The sequence below is a fragment of the Tiliqua scincoides genome, chromosome 4 (assembly GCF_035046505.1).
Source record: "Tiliqua scincoides isolate rTilSci1 chromosome 4, rTilSci1.hap2, whole genome shotgun sequence".
Lineage (NCBI taxonomy): Eukaryota > Metazoa > Chordata > Lepidosauria > Squamata > Scincidae > Tiliqua > Tiliqua scincoides.
This window is the reverse complement of record NC_089824.1, coordinates 74,114,658-74,128,840: the sequence shown is the minus strand read 5'-3', so window position 1 is coordinate 74,128,840 and position 14,183 is coordinate 74,114,658. Positions and strand designations below refer to the sequence as shown.

The following is a 14,183-nucleotide window of genomic DNA, read 5'->3' as shown; positions in this document are numbered from 1 at the left end:
TCATGAAATCAATCACTGTTCACAGTATATCAACCAGCATGCAATACATGCCTCTGCTTCCCTTGGTCTTCTGCATCATATTTACTCAGAAGCAAGCCTCTCTAAGATCCAGTGGGGCTTCCTCCAAAATAATTACGCACCAGATTGCAATGTTTAAAAAAAAAAAATCACTTGAGCATCCCTTGCACTTCTGTATCCTATAGCTGCTATTATGGGAGAAAGTTTGGAAGATAAATTGAACATATACTGCAGCTATTAAAGCCAATTTATGCCTTGTGCATGAAAATGCCCTTCATCGATGTCATTTGTCAGGTCTTTACTTGTATAATTTTCATGGGATTGCAAAAATCATTTAATGGCATACCACCTCATCTTCCAGTTAACGATTAAAACTTTCAGTCTGTGTTTTTTCATATTCTCCCTTTAATGATCTTTATTTTCTTTTTCAGTTTCAAAATAACCAAATATCGCAAGATCACCATCAACTGGAATATCAGCTGTTTCAGCTGTATAGAGGTATCCAAGATCTCCCAGGCACCAGTGACTGGGAAATAAAGTTTCCAAAACTGCCTGCATCTCTCCCTTGTCAGCAGTAGAGAACAGTGCCCTCTGATTGGACTATGGATTAAATGGCAGGGCAATAACATTTTATTTCTGCCCAGTACCCGACTAATGAGAGTGCCTAGCGCTGATCAGAAATAAACTCAGAAGAAAACGAAGAAGAGAGAAAAGAGCAGTGGGGGTGGGGGAATAAACTCTTCCTTTAGCTTTGCATCTTTGACAAACAGTTGAGGTAATAAACAGAGAGTTTTATGGCCTAATTGCATTTTAATCAATTTGAGCTCTGAACTACATTGGAGAGGCTGCTAACTTATATTAGAATCATGTATGGTTTTATTATACCAAATTCCTTCTATTAATAAGTTTGCTATAACTAAGCCACCCGGGGCGACCATTAGCATGGTCTCAGTTTACCCTGCAGGGGTTAGCCAGGGAGCAAAAACAAATCCAGACAATATTAGGAGGACGTGCTCATCAAATGAGCCAATCAGAAAAACTGACTGCCATAACCCCACCCACTCAAGAAAGTTGCAGGGGGAACTAATACATGAGCTCTATGGTGAAAATACTTGCCCAAGTATCCCTCTCCCCAAGAAAACCCTAACAAGAAGCACTTAGTTTGAGCCAGCACTTACCAAGACTCAGCCCAGAAACTTCTTTCAATGTCAATGGTAATTGCTGGACCATACAAGATAAGAGTTGTTCTCACCATGTGCAGGGAGTTTCTTTCTTATGACTGAGTGACCACAGAGCAGCCCATGCAGCTGGAATTTGGGGGTAGATCAGGGAAATATCCAGGCAAGCTTGAGCCACAACACCACTCTTTAGACTCAAACTAGAAGGTGAAAGGGACACAATAAGCAAATTTTTTTTGCTTTTTTCCATACATATAAATTATTTACATACTCAAGTGATAAAATGTGAGTTACTTGCTCACAGATTCCACCTGCAACAACTTTCAGGATTTCTGGGTATATTTTGGAGCTTAGAGAATTCAAGAACAGCCCACGACTCCATCTCATCTTCAACAATAGACAATTATGATCATCAAGAAGCTCACAAGAAGGCTTTCATGACGTTAGCTCCACCTGCCCCTATTGTTTGCTCCAAGGTCTGATCTTCAGGGCTGTTCCAGGTCCAAACATGGAAGTTTCAATGAGAGTTCTGTTGTAACACCAGAATCAGAAGTGAACTAATGAAATTAATCGGTGTTCAGAATAGTCAGAATAGTCCAAAGCACACCCTTCCTCACACAGTGCATCACTAAGTACTACAAGTTGCATCACTGGCCACTAGTTTATGTAGTTGTAAATAAAGGACTAACCAGGAGGAGATATTTATTCATGGCTATCAGCTGTGATAATAATGCTATGAGCCTTTATATACTATTTTAGAATGTTCAGATATTCACATACTTTCAGCCCCGTCCTATTGGGTTTTACAGCTAGTGGCATGTGCATTCCACCAGTGTTAACCAACTTACGGAAGTTGCAAAAGGCACTCCAGCAGTACGTAGAGGCATTCCCTCAGAGGGAAAGTCGCCGCCGCATTGTGCACACCAGTAGCCCCTTTGGGACCTGCCAAGGCAGGTAAATTGGTGGGAGAGGTGGGAAGGGGTGGGGGAGGCTTAAAAGGGGTGGAGGAGGGCAGAATGACAGCCCAATCCTGAGCTTTCCCACACCCACTGGAGCAGCAGCCACCGCTGTATCCAGTGGGTGCCAGGAAGCAGCTGGAGGTCTCCTCGGGGAAGAAGACTTTCATTACCTTCCCCCAAGGAAAACCCCAAGCTCCACTATGGGGCTTCTCAAGACTGGGCCGACTATTTTGCCAGCACAAACTTGAGAGATTCTGTGTCAGGCCTTCTGGCAGGGCTCCACCATTCCCACCCCTCCCACCCTGGCTCCTCCCTCCACCTTGTCTTCCCCCAACCCCCCCCCCCGAGACCGTATCACCACTTGGCAGTTGCACTTACCCCTGATAGCAGCACATTCTCTGTCTGCTAGCACTGGACCCAGCCTGACTGGTGTGGACCCAGCACTAGCGCTCCTTACCCATCAAGTGCCAAAAATGTGCTTTATGGCACGCTTACAGTGCCCAGCACTGCTGCTAGGGCTCAGCTAAGTTCAGGATTGGGGCCTGAGGCAGCGGCAGGGGGAGAGTGGAATGGGGTGGTAATGGGGTAGGGGATGGACAGATCAGCTCCCTGAAAGGGGTGGGTTCAGTGGCAGTGGTGGCTACTGAATCCTAGCCCCCCAGGCATAACCTGATTCCATAGCCGGGGGCCACATGCACCTATGCCAGTGATTTTGCTAGAGTAGGTCCAAGTCGACTCCTCTGTGCTGCTGAGGTTTACCCCCAGGTAAGGGAACAAATATTCCTTTACCCAGGTGAGCCCCCCTGCCCACCATCTGGATGCAGCAGTAATCATTTTGGAATGACTGCATCGGTGTTGGGGGAACCATAAGATTGGGCTGCTAGTGTCAATGACCTCTACAAAAGCCCAATAAGCTGGGTCCATACTGTGAACCTCACACTGCAGATGGAGGAGGAAGGCTGCAAAAGTAGTTTCCACCTACTGAGTTCATGACTAAGGCGAAATTTAAAACAGACTCTACCTAGTTCACAGCTTGGCTTCTTAGCCACTACACTGCATCAGAAATAGCCTCTCAGAAATTGCCTCTATTTCTCTTTATGATTCCAATTTCATATATTATAGGGGGATTCAGCTTCATGAGCTTCATCCCACAAAAGAAGAAAAAAAAACCCCTTCTTATATCTCATCAAAGAAACCCTCAAATTGCACACATGGCTCTCCGATATCTACATGTATACATTTCCAAAGAAAAGAAGCTATATCTGTATTATTTAAAAACCCACAATTGTGTGTGAATGCACATACTTCCCGCCATGCCCGTTGTTTAGTCTTCAGATGAACACAGCCAAAAACCAGCATGGCGCGATGGCAATTGTTGGACATAGATCAACGCACACTTGCCTATACAAAGCGCATAGGCAACTTCTCAGTGTCTAAACTGGCAGCTCATTGAAATTTCCCCTCCACTTTCCCTAAGGTCTGAGGTGTGGGATTCATGAGCCAGGGTCTCAGTTAGAACAGGTGTCTATCGCTGTGTAAACAGCAATTAGGCCCAAATTTCAGACTTTTTTTTCCAAATCCCTATCTGAGGAAAAGCCCAGGAATAAATAGTTGCTGTAACGGCCAGGGGTATTGTGTAGCATTATAGCCTCCAGCTGGGCTATTACATACTATAGACGGGTGAAGAATACAAGCACCTGACAGATGTGTTCTGTTAGCTTCATTAGGAAAGAAACAAAGAAACTCCTCAATTAATAGCAGTGGAGCCAAAGGGAGGGGGTGGGAGGAATCATAGCCTGTTATTTAAACAGAGTCAGGGAGCTTTTCACTGGTGGCTTAATATGGTTCATTAATAAAAACAGCTTTCTGAATGCCCAGTTTAAGTCAAAAGAAATCACTAGCATTTTTTCCCCAGAAAAGGAAGGGCAAAATGACAAACTACAGTTGTTACATTCATGTCATGTCGGGGAGAGAGAGCGGAGGGGGGAGGAGAGGAAGGGTGGCCCATCTCAAGGATCCCTAAACTGTAAAGGCTGGTTGTTTTTTGCAGCAAGTGAAAGAGCAGTCCTTAGAAGCTGCCGAGGTCACATTGCGATTGGAGCCGAATGGCTTTCTGGGGTTATATAACAATTTTCAAAGTCTTGACCAACAAGCATTCACTGCAGTTGGCAGCAACAATGATTTACAAAGTGCTGAAAAAAGGAACTCGTATTATAACGGAAATAAAATCTGTCCATAGAGCCAGACGACATTTTTCTATTATGATGATTCCTGTTTCAAGAACTGGAAACCTTGGCAAAATCACGTTGACTGTATTGCTTTAGAACAATAGCCTTTACCATTCCTTTTGTTTAAAAGGGTGCATTATCAAGACATATGTAGAAGCAGAATGCATTTTTCACCGCATATATTATGTATGCCCACAAATGTATCTATAAGCCATTTTTTTTATTAAAGAAAACCAAGTTAGATAATGCAGAATGGATGTTTTTTGTTCTTTTCTAAATATGAAACTGGGGAAAATAATAACCAAAAGAAAACGAAGAAAACCAATTCCAAATGTGATATAATTCTAAAACTGCAGAGCTTATTACTACATCACTGAGCTATGAAGTCCCCTGTTACCTTTCTGAATGAGAGAATGTATGTGAGTCGGTTCAGATCTTGTGCATTTTGAATATAAGGTGGCAGCAAAAGCAAATTGCAAGCAGGAAGGACATGCTACGGCTTTGGTTTTTGTTTTTAAACTGAACCTAGAAATTGATAAATGTAATGGATAACTGGTAGAATTAGGCTGGAGATAGCAATTGCTTTGCTTTTCAGCGTACCAAAGGTGTTTTAAAAGTGGAATTGTTGTTCATGGTGTGTATACAGTATTCATTCCATGTTTGCCTCCAGTAAACAGGCTTTGCAGGATTTGCAATGTTAAAAACCTGCCAAACCTGTAAAACCAAAGCTAACAGTAGGACAAAGGAAATATATGTGTGCACCATGGGAAGCAATTCCTCTTCCAAATCTTTTTCAGGGCTCTTAGCCCAATTGTATGCATGCTTCCTCAGAAGTAAGTTCTGTTGTTTTCAATGGAGCTTACTCCCAGGTAGGTGTGCATAAGATTGCAACCTTAGAAATTATCTTCAAGCTTCCAGCCACTTTCCAAATTGCAAGATTCCCATGCCACTGCAGAAAGTATCACTGCAGGGATCATCATGGGGGGTTTTGTCACCCAGTCATCACTCTGCCTCTTAACCAGGCAATATAGGGTTCCTGTACAGGTCCAGCCTATTTATACACGGATTTTTTATACATGGATTTGACTCAACATGAATGGCCACTGCAAATGAGAAGGAATGTGCTGATCCCTGGAGAAGGGGAAAAATGCATCCCTTTAAAATCAGTTTAAAAAACTGAACAGTCCTTTAACTATAGCCTCCTTAATGAGAGAGAGAGAGAGAGAGAGAGAGGGTAGCTGGCTGACAATCCATCAATCCTTCTCTCTCCAGGCGACCCTCCCTTCCCCTGAGCAGGTGAAAGAAAGGTGATCACTTTGCACTGGTGAAGGGAGGGGCTGAGTGAAGCTCCTTTCTAAGCTCTTGGAGGACGACTGATTGATGGATTGTCTTCTTAGTGACTCTTATCTTACATCACAAAGGTCAGCAAGGATGTTTTTAAATCACCAGAGCAAAGAAACTTTGTTTTTTAAATTGATTTGCTATTGTGTGTTTTTTGCCATCCACTAGTGCTTTGAACGGAACCCATGCAAATAATGAGGCTCAGCCTGTATTTATATGCTGAATGCAGCAAGTGCTGCTAGCTATAAATATGAGTGAGATCTAAGAAGCACTGAAGTTACATAATTGGGCTATAAGTGCTTATGAGATAAATAATAAACTTAGGAATGCAAACAAAAGAGATACATTTAGCAAATGAACCATGCCACACACCACAGAGGAAGACAAGACTGCCTCTTCATATCCTGATGGTGGACATTAATTAGATAATGTCTGAGTAGTTTATTCAGCACCTTATCAGGAGATAAAATATTCTGTTCAGTTCAGATCAAATATCTCAACCAGCTATGGCCATCTCCAGTGGTTCAGAGATGTGCTGTCACCAAGTTTTGCCTCAATCAAAATTCAAGGTGAATTTAAAAGTTCCTGTGTGACAAACCAGCTAAGGAATTTAGAGAGAAGCTGTGCATTTTGATTAGATTAAGGCTGCAGTCCTATACACACTTTCCTCAGCATAAGCCCCACTGAACACAATGGGACTTACTTCTGAGTAGACATGCATAGGATTGAGCTGCACCAGTATTTCTCAGGGAAGAGCTATGCACATCCTTGGTTTGCCTCCTTTTCCATCCTCTTTCCTTTCTTCACATTTGAGCTCACCCATTTTTAGTGTTGGAATATACTCTGCAGGAAGATGATATGTACAGTCAGTTCTCATTATTCACTAGGGTTATGTTCTTGGAAAACCTAGTGGATACAGAATTAGTGGATACCAAATCATATGGGGAAAATGGGGTTAGGTTCCAGGGGACAGTCTTAACCATACACTCTATGAACTTTATGAACCTGACTCTTATCTTGCAGTCTATGGGGCTGAGTGACAGCGAGGGCTCATCAACTTCTGATGTTTCATCCTCGTTGCTGGCCCAACAACAAGACCTATTCACCAGTGGGGAGGGGCTTCCTTCACTCTTCTTCCTCCTCCACCTGTCCATTGGCTTCTTCCCTGGGCTTGCTCAAGCCCCAGAACAGCCACACTCTCCCCGCTAAGTAGCACAACATTCCACCAAACATCTGAGTTCTTTCAGTTCTTTCAAATTGTTCCTAGGGGGCTTGAATCCCAGGACTCTTGTACCACTACTCACAGAATCAAAGGAGCACTCCAGACATAGGGGAACATGTGGTTATAGGCACATTCCCTTACAGCACACGCAGGAACAGGTTTTAGTGCTTTTGGTGTATGCTATAATCAGACTACACTTCCAGTCTACATCAGATCCCTTTTTCCTAACTACCTTGCCCTTTCCCATCTCATCTACCTTCCTCTTGTCTTATCCATCTATTTCCCTCTGGCTATCATGATAGAGAAAGGACTGTCCCAAGTCCAGCTCCTCCAACTACACTGGGATTTGATAGGATCCAGCACAACAAGCAGGTGGAAAAGTACAAATGGTTCTTTCAAAAGAATGTGGACTGGAAAAAGATTTCAAGCTATAAACCCCTTTACAATGCTACTGGTAGTTGGCCTCCTTTAGTTCACTTGTGATATTTATGGGGCATGTTTTGCAGCCTATAAAGCCTCTTTTCGTTCCCAGGGTTTGTTACACCTTCCTCTTTCATCTTTTCATCACCCACACTGCAAATTATTCTAGCTCTATTTCTCTGGTGTATTAAGCAAGTATCTTTGCCAAGTCCCAGTTCTCTGTTTAGATTCTGGCATCACAGCCTTAGGCCAATTTTATTTCATTTGTATGTGCTGTCAGAGAAATGTCTTTATTCTAAAATGCCTCCTATATATCAGCACTCAAGTGACCTGATGGAAGTAGGCGGAAAACTCCCTTTGTTTTTCTTGCCTGTAGACACACTTTTCCATTTGTTCTTCAATTTGCAAAATCCATATTAAGGGTATGCAAGATTCTCCCCCCCCACACACACACACACTTTTGTTGTTAGAATCATCATTCATTTCATTATTCATTCATTACTTTTACGTTCATTTCATTACTAATTCAGGAATATCAAGAAGCCAGAGAGGCATATCCCACCCCTTTACTCTTCTACTGTACTAATATGTTGGGGGGGGGGGAGTGTAATACATAGAAAAAATAGCATAAACCACCTTGGGCACCTCCTGATAGAGAGTGGAAAGGCAGGATTCAAATATATTAAACAAATAAATAACTATTCACTTCATTGCCTCATCCTAAGAAAGATGACGACACTGTAGAACAAAAAACATCTAGACACTGAAGAGTTCTATATATAAAACAATATTGTAATCGGGACTAGGACAACCTGTCTATTTAAACCACCTTGAGTAATATCTGAGAAGAAATGTGAGGATGAGAAAGGTGGTATATAAATAAATAAGGCCGTAATTCTAACCACACTTTCCTGAGAGTAAGCCTCATTGAACAAAATAGGACTTACTTCTGAGTAGACCTGGTTAGGATTGTGCCCTAAATCAGTTTTCATAATGGGGAGGCTTGCCTTGTAGCATGATCAGGTGGGTGGATTGGCACTGGGAAGGGGTGGGTTCCATGGCAGCAGTGTTTGATGAATCCTAACCCTCTTCCCAGCCTCAGTCCTCATTCCTGGGTTGACACAGCCTTGCACCAGCAATACCGCTGACATTGGTCTGGGTTGACTAGGCAAGCTGGCATGACCTTATCCTGGGACAAGGGAACAAATGTTCCCCTACCCCAAGGAGGCCAAAACTGCCCCTCAGGATACATCAGGCACCAAGTTAGCACCGCTGCATCACTGTGCAGGCAGTTAGCTAGGATTGGGGTGAAAGTGTACTGGAGTGTGAACTCTCTGACCCTTTTTATCCAGTTATGTGCCTCCACTGTTCTAAATGACAGATCTGGGAAACAGCCAGACATAACCATGTAACTTCCACCTGTGTGGACTCTGCCCCTACAATTCTGGTTCTGATCCTAGCAGAAATCAATTACTCAACCTGCCTTAGTATTCTTGTCCACGGAAAAGCTATCTTTGATGTACCAGCACACTCCACGTGATCATGTCCACCAGTTTTTGTGTGTGTGGAAAGTTTGCGTGCTTGTGTACAGACGTGCCCCTTTATCCGCAGGGATTTCATTCTAGAACTGTGGATACCTGCGGATACCTGAAACCACTGATATGGGCGAAGGCTGGTCCCCATGGTCTGAGAGTTCCCCCCCCCCACTGTCAAGAAACTCTGAAGGGTAGTCTGAGCCTTCAGTCTGTCCTCAGCCTCTGCCGGGCTCGGACTGAGCTGTATAGCTCAAATAACGCGACTTTTTGTTTCACAGAGAAACCAGAAGTGATGCTTTTAATGCCTTATAAGGCTATAAGGCATTGGGAGGCCTGGGGATGCTTTCCAGGGAAGGAGAGTCTGAGCAGAGGATGTCCATCCCTGCTGGGCTCAGCCCCTCCAGGGCTTCTCCGTGAAACCAGAAGTTGCATTACTTGAGCTATACAACGCAGTCCGAGCCCAGCAGAGGCTGGGGACAGACGTTCTCAGCCTCTGCTGAGCTCAGACTTCCCTCCTAAGGTGAGAGGAGTGGAGCTCCTCTCACCTCCAGAGGGGGCATGCATGAGGGCATGCATGATGGGGGGGCCAGACCCGATCTGGTTGGCAACCTTCAGTCTCAAAAGACTATGGTATAAGCCTACAGTACCTGGTATTCCCAGGCAGTCTCCCATCCAAGTACTAACCAGGCCTGACCCTGCTTAGCTTCCGAGATCAGACAAGATCGGGCATCTGCAGGGTAACAGTTGCTGCTAAACTGCTAAACCGCAGACCCGATCTGCAGATAACTGAATCCGCGGATAAGGATACACTAATATAGGCCCCCCCATATCTTGATTTTGACACCTTCTGTTCTTGATAAAATAGCATCCTTGAGAGCAATTTCAGTGATGTTTGCAGCAGCAGTCAGAGGGGCACAAGGAATAATGAACTCAGAAATGCAGGATCAGCAATGAGATTAGACCTTTTGGCTCCCAAACATTTCCCGGCAAGAGAAAAGAAAAGGGAAGATTGAATGAGAACAGTTGTCACTGTAGATGCTGGGTTTGATATGAAGAAGAAAAAGAAATATGAAAGCAATGCAGAAATGACTGCACAACACAACTTGTCCTTGACCATGTCTCAAGTGCCTCATATGTTTCCCATGATGCTCAAAGTGCATGTGTTGGAAAGAGGTCATTGGAATCAATCGAAAGTGCTCTGTGAACATGTTACATTGGGCTAAGTGCTTCATTCTATTACACAGCAGCGGACTTCTCCAGCCCTGCGCCCAGGTCAAGGGTCCACGATGGTATCTCCCTGTGGGCTGTTGCACCCCCCACACACACACGAAAATTGCCCCCCCTACTCACCTGAGGCTCATGGAGCCTTGCAAAACCTGAGTCTGCAATGGGGAAGCTTCTCTGAGCTGTGGTGCATGTCGGCACCAACGATGTGGGCAAGTGTAGCTGGGAGGTCCTGGAGGCCAAATTTAGGCTTTTAGGCAGGAAGCTGAAAGCCAGGACCTCAAAGGTAGCGTTCTCTGAAGTGCTACTTGTTCCACACGCAGGGCCAGCTAGGCAGGCGGAGATCAGGGGTCTCAATGCGTGGATGAGACGGTGGTGTAGGGAGGAGGGGTTTAGATTCATTAGGCACTGGGGAACGTTTTGGGACAAGCGGGGCATGTACAAGAGGGACGGACTCCACTTGAACCAGAATGGAACCAGACTGCGGGCGCATAACATTAAAAAGGTGGCAGAGCAGCTTTTAAACTGATCTCTGGGGGAAAGCCGACAGGAGCCGAGGAGCATCCGGTTCGGGACTCCTCATCCCTATGGGATGAGGAGGTTAGAGAACAACAAGACAAAGGCAGAGTAGGAGAAGAAATTGGGAAAGGTAGCGTGATGGGAGGTGATAGATGGTTTGGCACAATGAGAGGATGCGGGGACAAAGGAGCGAATAAGCAGCCCATCCTGGGGCATTCTGTGTACAAATGCTTTTATGCGAATGCCCGAAGTCTACGAGCAAAGGTGGGAGAACTGGAATGTCTGGTGACAAGGGAAAACATTGACATAGTGGGCATAACGGAAACCTGGTGGAATGTGGAGAATCAGTGGGATACCACAATCCCGGGCTATAAACTCTACAGGAGGGACAGGCAGAGGCGTGTTGGAGGTGGGGTGGCCATTTATGTTAAGGAAGGGATAGAATCCAGCAAAGTAGAGATTGAAGGTGGGTCCAACTCCACCGTAGAATCTCTGTGGGTTAAATTACTAGGCTTGTGCAGCGATGTAATACTGGGGGCGTGCTATCGTCCTCCAGACCAGAAATCAGATGGGGACCTTGAAATGAGGAAACAGATCAGGGAGGTGACAAGGAGGGACAGGGTTGTAATCATGGGGGACTTCAATTATCCTCACATTGACTGGGTCAATTTGTGTTCTGGACACGATAAGGAAACCGGATTTCTTGACGTGCTAAATGACTGTGGCTTAGAGCAGCTAGTCACGGAGCCCACCAGAGGACAGGTGACTCTGGATTTAATTTTGTGCGGTATGCAGGACCTGGTTAGAGATGTAAACGTTACTGAGCCATTGGGGAACAGTGATCATGCTGCGATCCGTTTTGACATGCACGTTGGGGGAAGAATACCAGGCAAATCTCTAACAAAAACCCTTGACTTCCGACGGGCAGACTTCCCCCAAATGAGGAGGCTGGTTAGAAGGAGGTTGAAAGGGAGGGTAAAAAGAGTCCAATCACTCCAGAGTGCATGGAGGCTGCTTAAAACAACAGTAATAGAGGCCCAGCAGAGGTGTATAGCGCAAAGAAAGAAGGGTTCCACTAAATCCAGGAGGGTGCCCGCATGGCTGACCAGCCACGTTAGAGAGGCTGTGAAGGGCAAGGAAGCTTCCTTCCGTGAATGGAAGTCTTGCCCTAATGAGGAGAATAAAAAGGAACATAAACTGTGGCAAAAGAAATGTAAGAAGGTGATACGGGAGGCCAAGCGAGACTATGAGGAACGCATGGGTTCTGTAAGGGTACAGAACCCTTACAGCATGGCTTCTGTAAGGGTAAGTCTTGCCTCACTAACCTTTTAGAATTCTTTGAAAAGGTCAACAGGCATGTGGATGTGGGAGAACCCGTGGACATTATATATCTGGACTTTCAGAAGGCATTTGACATGGTCCCTCACCAAAGGCTACTGAAAAAACTCCACAGTCAGGGAATTAGAGGACAGGTCCTCTCGTGGATTGAGAACTGGTTGGAGGCCAGGAAGCAGAGAGTGGGTGTCAATGGGCAATTTTCACAATGGAGAGAGGTGAAAAGCGGTGTGCCCCAAGGATCTGTCCTGGGACCAGTGCTTTTCAACCTCTTCATAAATGACCTGGAGACAGGGTTGAGCAGTGAAGTGGCTAAGTTTGCAGACGACACCAAACTTTTCCGAGTGGTGAAGACCAGAAGTGATTGTGAGGAGCTCCAGAAGAATCTCTCCAGACTGGCAGAATGGGCAGCAAAATGGCAGATGCGCTTCAATGTCAGTATGTGTAAGGCCATGCACATTGGGGCAAAAAATCAAAACTTTAGATATAGGCTGATGGGTTCTGAGCTGTCTGTGACAGATCAGGAGAGAGATCTTGGGGTGGTGGTGGACAGGTCGATGAAAGTGTCGACCCAATGTGCGGCGGCAGTGAAGAAGGCCAATTCTATGCTTGGGATCATTAGGAAGGGTATTGAGAACAAAACGGCTAATATTATAATGCCGTTGTACAAATCGATGGTAAGGCCACACCTGGAGTATTGTGTCCAGTTCTGGTCGCCGCATCTCAAAAAAGACATAGTGGAAATGGAAAAGGTGCAAAAGATAGCGACTAAGATGATTACGGGGCTGGGGCACCTTCCTTATGAGGAAAGGCTATGGCGTTTGGGCCTCTTCAGCCTAGAAAAGAGACGCCTGAGGGGGGACATGATTGAGACATACAAAATTATGCAGGGGATGGACAGAGTGGATAGCGAGATGCTCTTTACACTCTCACATAATACCAGAACCAGGGGACATCCACTAAAATTGAGTGTTGGGCGGGTTAGGACAGACAAAAGAAAATATGTCTTTACTCAGCGTGTGGTTGGTCTGTGGAACACAGGATGTGGTGCTGGCGTCTAGCCTAGACGCCTTTAAAAGGGGATTGGACAAGTTTCTGGAGGAAAAATCCATTATGGGGTACAAGCAATGATGTGTATGCGCAACCTCCTGATTTTAGAAATGGGTTATGTCAAAATGCCAGATGCAAGGGAGGGCACCAGGATGAGGTCTCTTGTTATCTGGTGTGCTCCCTGGGGCATTTGGTGGGCCGCTGTGAGATACAGGAAGCTGGACTAGATGGGCCTATGGCCTGATCCAGTGGGGCTGTTCTTATGTTCTTATAAACTGTGCTTCCGGAAAACCAGAAACACAGTTTCTGACCCTGTTGGGAGCCTCAGAGAGGCTTCTGCAGGGTCCTAGAGGCTCACACCTGGGGCATTTGCCCCATTGGACCTAATGGTAGGTCTGCAACTGCTATTACAGTTGTTGAATATAAGCCCACAAAGAGTAGCAGTAATGCTGCACAGAGTGAATTTTCAGGCTAACCATGAGCAGCTGCCTGTTGGTGAATCTGACACCAATAGGCAACTGCCAAGACACTCTGGTAATGTTTCAGAAATATCAATCCACCTTCCACATCAGCTTATTTAAAAGTACAGAGAAAGAGTTTCTATAAGCCTATAACCATTACATACTTCATTTACATTATGTTAATTGAACTACATTGATTTTCTCTCAAGGATCAAATAACCTGGCCCAGAATGTCCATCTAATCTAATAACAGGTCAATCTTATCTAAATCCCTCAATGTTGCATCAGCACCAGTGTGGAGTAAGCTGCATCCCACAGAGGATTTTTGGCTTGTGTAGGTCTCCACAGGGTAAGTGGACCTTTGTCCCCTTGCCTGGGAGTAAGCCCCAGCAGCTGCTAAGGGTCAACTCAGACCTGTGCCAGTGATATTGCTGGTGTAAGTCTGAGTTGATCCATGCAGGTGGATCAGGCCTGAGAGGGGGGTTAGGATATTACACAAACAGGCACCGCTTATCCCACCCCCGTCCTGGGCCTGATCTACCCATTCCCTCCCTGTTCCACCCTTACACTCCCCCACCCCTATGCTGGACATACCTGGTCCAACGGGTGTCCCAACGGTTACCAGTACACACAGGATGGCTCCAGCATTCTCACCAGTGCACCACCTACTAGTGCTGCTGCAAACCACTTTAT

General features: G+C 45.3%; 1 long non-coding RNA gene and 1 pseudogene across 2 annotated transcripts in view; both read right to left on the bottom strand.

Annotated features, from left to right (window-relative positions):
• The window catches only part of LOC136649342 (uncharacterized), a 151,628-nt gene that overhangs the window by 109,408 nt on the left and 28,037 nt on the right, over positions 1–14,183 (bottom strand). The gene's annotated exons all lie outside the window — the stretch shown is intronic.
• On the bottom strand, positions 9,537–9,656 carry LOC136650138 (5S ribosomal RNA; annotated as a pseudogene).